The sequence below is a fragment of the Chiroxiphia lanceolata genome, chromosome 3 (assembly GCF_009829145.1).
Source record: "Chiroxiphia lanceolata isolate bChiLan1 chromosome 3, bChiLan1.pri, whole genome shotgun sequence".
NCBI lineage: Eukaryota > Metazoa > Chordata > Aves > Passeriformes > Pipridae > Chiroxiphia > Chiroxiphia lanceolata.
In genome coordinates this window covers 52,093,877-52,100,095 of record NC_045639.1, presented here as the reverse complement: position 1 = coordinate 52,100,095, position 6,219 = coordinate 52,093,877, and positions in this window count along the sequence as shown.

The following is a 6,219-nucleotide window of genomic DNA, read 5'->3' as shown; positions in this document are numbered from 1 at the left end:
AAATCACCTCCTTCTCTTAAACTTTTTCAAGCCAGAGATAGAGAGATGAAAATTCCTTTCTCTTTCCTTTTAGAATTTTCTATGTTGAAGACTTTCCTTAAACATCCAAAAGCACTTGTATTTGGTAGGAATTTTTAATAAGAGAGAAATATATCAAGAGGCTTTTAATAAACACCAGTTCATTAGGATATTAATTTAGGGTGTGAGGATTGTTAAGTATTTGCCATTTTTCCTCAGCTGGTTAGAGGAACTAGCTGGGCCCGGCAGCATAACTGTAATTTTTTTCCTTTCCACACCCCATTCTGAAATATGAATTCCCTGGAACACAAACAGCCTTTGAGCTACTTGTTTGGACAGGTTTAATATAATGCAGTGCTAATTCCCTGATGGAATTATAGGTACTGCTGCTATATATAACATATAGCAATAGTAGCACCCCTACAAAAGAAAATAGCCAGATATTTAATGACACAGAGCCAGAATTAATGGAGAATGGGGTTCAACAAAATATATGATTTTGTATTCATGTGATAAATTCTGTAGAACTGAGTTTTAACTATTTTCCTCTTGAATATATTTCAGATAATATATGTCCATAAACATTCTACTGTGATTGTACCCCTGTTCTCTGAAGAATTGTATGAGGGTTTTCTTGCCCTTTATTAAAAACCCCTACAAAATGGAATTTGCTACACTTATTTTTCACAGTGAATATCTAGAATTCCCTAAATTTAGAAATATTTCAATCTTAAGATTTGGATGTGGCATAATTTTAATGCTGAATTTTGTTTTGTTTTGTTTGGGACTTTTTTGCATGAAACAGACTTAAAAAAAATACTGAATAAAGATACTCTGATGGTTGATATAAGACTGATGGCTTTCAAAGCTGTTGCTTAAAAATTGCATATCGAAATACTGAGTTAAACACTTAAATGAAAAAGACCTGATTTTCAGATATCTGTGAACAAGATACAACTTGATAAGAAATGATGGGATTATTTAGTTTGGCTGGGACATAGACACCAGAGTAGATAATAAAGATATGCAAATTAAATAATTATATGACTAGGGTTAGATTTGTGCTGTAAGAGTATATGAAAATACAATAAAACTGAATTATTGTAAACTATGAAATGAGGAAATTAATTGATTTTAATTTCCTGAATGCATCTATTGAGATGAACATTGTAAAAAGAATTAAAAACTGACCTTAATCTAGTTGAAAAGCATCTGAGCTCAGACACAAACACTTGTGCAGATAATTGCATTTTACATATAATCAAGTGTATGAAATATGAACCTTAATGCTCTGTGAGGAAGTCAGCAGCAGTGAGAAATATGACAGTTCCTATCTGGACAGGGTATTCCAAGGTGGGAGTTCTCTCATTTTCCTCAGAAACAAACAGGTGATATGGGCAACTCTCTGCAGCAGATCAGAGAAGCTGGACCACCAGAAGTCTTACCTGGGCCATACACCTGTAATGCCTATCAGCAAGTTGCAGCAAATAGTTTTAAGTGAATCAAGATAATGTGGGTTTACAATGACTTGCTAAGAAGAAGGCTTCTCAGATCAGTTTCAAACTCTCCCCTGTTTACTCTTGCAAGAAAGAGGAAGAATTGCAAGTCTGTGCAACAGAACTTAAGTAAAATGGGTACAGCATCCTGAGATAGGATCATAGAATGGTTTGGGCTTGAAGAAAATTTAAAGATCATCTAGTTCCAATCCCTCTGCCACAGCAGGGTTGGAACCTTCCACTAGATCAGGTTGCTCAAAGTCACATCCAACCAGGCCTGGAACACTTCCGGGGCTGGGGCATCACTGTTTCTCTGGACAACCTGTGGAACCTTCTTCATCAAAAAGCTAAAGCAGGTTGATAAATAATAAACTCTTATTAATTTATTATTTTAAGTATTAGACTAATTTTGTTTGTGTTTACTTTATTTCTGAGTATTGTAGAAATATATTTTCTTGGTAACCCCATTAGTTCTCTCATTTTTCTCTATTGAGAAGCATCTTTTACTGAAAATAAAATCATCATAATTCAAGGTACCCTCATGGTAAAAATGCTCATCATCCTTTATTATACTGGTAAGTATAGCTCGCTGTCACTTCTGACTGATGGGAGGTAGGGGTATGTAGATGATGAGTTGTCAAATATGTTGCTGATGTGAGTCCAATTCCAATGAAGTAAGCAGTCTTTTACTTCCTGAAAGGAGGAACTAGATTCTTTCCTTAAAGGTTTTGAATGTGCTGATTTAACTAGGGGAGATGCTTTAAATTTACAGCAGCACTAGCCTGAACCCTGAAGAAAGGGAAGAACTTTCAGGGAAAATAAATGTGATGGGTACCATCATGTATTTGAAAAAACATGAGCAACCAAACAGTAGGTACACAAAATAGTGCTGGTATGTGAATAGTCACCTGCTTCTTTGGACATGTGTAGCTGTGGAGGAAGGAATTAGCACCATTGCCAACCTGCTCTGAGGGGGGCAGCTGCTTTCTCTGAGGCATTTATGCTCTCTCTATTGACATATTAGGATTCTTCTATTTTTCTTTGCCCTCCCGGTAGAGCCCTGATTGGCTAAATATTTTCTGTTTAACAAAACACTTAGAGTGGAGTGATCCATAGAGTTAATTTACTGAGTGCATAGAGATTGATTTAGTTGAAAACATTTTTCAGATGGCCAGGGCTCAAAGGAATGATGCTTGAGCCTGATCACTAAGTCCTACAAATTGAATCCAGATCCTTACTATTGTCAATCACTGCCAGAGAGAAGGGCCATACCACTGTAATTGGAATGAAGAAGGAATACCATGTCAGAATTTTGTAACAATTTGCTGAAAACTCTGTTGCTTACTGTTTCTGCAGTTCCTGAGGAAACATAGGTATATATGCTGAATTCTCATGCATGAACCCACAAAGTCTTTCTATTTCAAATGTAAGCAGAGTTCACTGAAAAAAAATAGAAAATTAAGACTATACTGAGCATCCAGTGAAACCTTTTCTTTTTTTTTCTTACACTTTCCATCTGGAGATTATGATTTAGACTGGGATTTCCTTTAATTGTTTCATATTTCAGCAGCCTCATATTTGTCCGTGGTTAGTTTTACAGCTCTCCGGATGCATGAAGAAAAACTCAGGAATACTTTTTCTTTGACCAATGATGAAAAATGTTCCTGTCTACCCTCAAACTATCAATGTTGTATGCTACTCATAATGTGACAGAACACAGAAAAACTGCAGCTTGAATTTGCTGCCTTTAATGACTCATGTCAAGTTCAGACTGCAAATTTCTTCAGTTTACCTGCTACAGGTTAAATAGCCTACTGCCACATGCTGGCTCTATCAGAATACAACTTCCAATATGATATACCTGCTATGAATGAAAAGAAACATGGCTGCAGTAACATCAGCATCTTAGAAAAGATATTAGTTTCCAGGAGTGTATTAGTTGTTAATAATTTTTCTCCAGATTTTTCAGAGAAAGAATCATGGGTAGGAATTACATAAGAATTTCAGAGATTTGATATTTTTGGGAGATGAGAAATCCTAAGGACATAACATAAAAAGAAGATCCCTCATTGTTAATTATGTACCATTACCTGATTTAGAAGACAGTTCATTATGCAGTATTTGAATATACATTGTGTTTACTGGAACATATACAATGTTTCTAGATCCAATATTCAACTTAGAACTCTGATCTTTTATGTGGTATTTGTGATATTGAAGACTGTGTCTATTTATGTGTGTGTGGAAAAGCAAGAGGGAGTGAATTAAGAGAGGCTACACAGCAAATATTTTTATGTTACTGCATTTCTGCATTAGTTAAAGTCAAACAGGAAAAAAAAGTATTTTTGATCCAGGTTTATATCTCAATATATCTCAAAATCAGTCCAGGGCAGTGGGTCCTGCTGGAAGAATTAGTGGTGAGTCATGTGGGAAAAAGACAGTTTTAGCATTTTGGTACTGTATTCCCACAGCCAAAGGATAGTTAGGGAGTATGGTGCTGAGAGTTGGCATGATGGATCTTCTGGGGGTGTACAACACAGTAATGGGTGTCATTTCTGGGGACACAAGGAGGTGAAAGAGGGAGGGGAAAAAGATGAGCTTTTTGAGCCTAACAGAAAGTTAGAAACTTCCTCTCTCACTGTTTTGTATCTAGCAGATTGCTTGATATTTTGCAGCAGCCTACATGATAGTAGCAATATGGACTCTAAGTTGAAAACCCCAAACTTGAACTTGTATTTTATCAGGAAACTCAATTGTGAGTAACCACCCCAGAAGAGAAGAAAACAAGGTACTCTCATTATCTAAGTTTTCTTTTCTCACATGGAATTAATTGGGTAAAATGGAGGAATAAATATAGATAAATTACTAAAGAAGATTATGTGACATGATTTCTCAGAGGGGCACAGAACTGGAGTCAGCAAATCAAAAAATCCCTCTTCTTTCTCTGTTCTACAAATGCATCCTGGAACCACTTCCCATTCAGCAGATGAAAATGAAATCCAGCAATATGTCTTCCAAAGTGTGGAAAATGTTTATCCAAAGGACAAATTTGCCAGTATTATACAAATTTACAATCCAGGAAAGTGATTTGCCATAATGTTCTTAGGGTACAATATTTCCTTGCCTTCCACCTTCTGAGCAAGACCTCAGAATCTTTATATCCACTTCTGCTCACCTGAAAGTTTTGAGATCTGCAGTGCTGAAGCATGACATTTAGTAAACTCATGACTTTAATTCAGACTACCGTCCTTCCTATTTTTTCTACACTAAGAAAGGGACCAAGCAAGGGGACAGAAAGAAACAACACCCAAACACAATTCAGCACGATAACAAAATTGTATTTTAACACTTTTGTAGTAGCTGATAGAGTTCTACAGTTGAGTTGCAAATTTTTCATCCACTTACCAGTACTGGATAAAAAATCATCTCATGCTGTTGTATTCCGTCCTATCTGCTGTTAAAAAGGTGTGAGGAAATGTAATCCATTTTTCCACTCCCTAGGATGGTCTGAAACTTACAATTTCATTGAAAAATAATGTTCACAGGTGTAGCTGTATTTGTTCACACTGAGAGACACTTCTCTTTCACAGACATGAGTTTGCTGGTGTGAGCAGCATGTATATGTGAACAATGCATGAACTGTTTAGAAGCAGAATTGTATTTGTCCCAAGTTGTGACATAGAATTTAATGGACTTGACTTATCATGCAGCATTCCCTTATTAAACGAAAAAAATATTCCTGTGTACTATCATTTGTATGCAGAATTATCCATCAGTGAACCTGTGTGGATGTTCACTGTCTCTGCAGTGTTGCTGCCTGTGGGTGGGAAGAGACTGTCATCTGTAATCCTTTCGCTGAGATGTAAACTAGGACTTACAATTGACAAAGTCTTCATTTTTTCACACAGTTAGTCTAACCAAGAAACATTTCACGCTGGATTCAAGGAATGTTTCTGAGACCCATTTTTATATATATTTTAGGGTGTTTATATCTCCTGAACATATGAAATATTTTCCAAAAATGAGAATAGAATGATGGTAAGAACAAAATCTTTACTCTCCATATGTTTCTATTTAAGGCTGTTTCCAAAGCTTCTTCTATAGATACCAATGCTAAAAAGAAGTAAAATTCAGAGTCACTTTATAAGTGGATTTTCCCACTCTAAAGTATTATGCCTGGAGGTGGAGGGTGGGTCTGTGTGTTAGAGAGTCTCTTGGCTCTGTAGAACTTGAAGTCAGTAACGATAAGGTTGAGTGCCTGTGGATCAGAATCAGGGGGAAGGCCAACAAGGCCGACATCTTGGTGACAATCTGTTATAGACCACCCAATTAGGATGATGAGGATGATGAATTATTCTACAACAGCTGGTGGATGTCTCAAAATCCCCAGCCCTTGATGGTCCTCTTTGCATCCCTGAGTATTGAAAACTCTATTATTTCATTTTAGCAAGAATTTTACCGCAAGAGTAATCAGACATTGGAATGGGCTGCCCAGGGAGGTGGTGGATTCACCGTCCCTGAAGGTTTTTGAGATGAGACTGGATGTGGCACTTAGTGCCATGTTTAGTAACCACAGTGGTGTTGGATCAAGGGTTGGACTTGATGATCTCAGAGGTCTTTTCCAAGTCAGTCGATTCTATGATTCTATGATTACTTAATTATTTTTTTCCAGATCTATATCTGGTCTACGAGGCTAGTAATATAA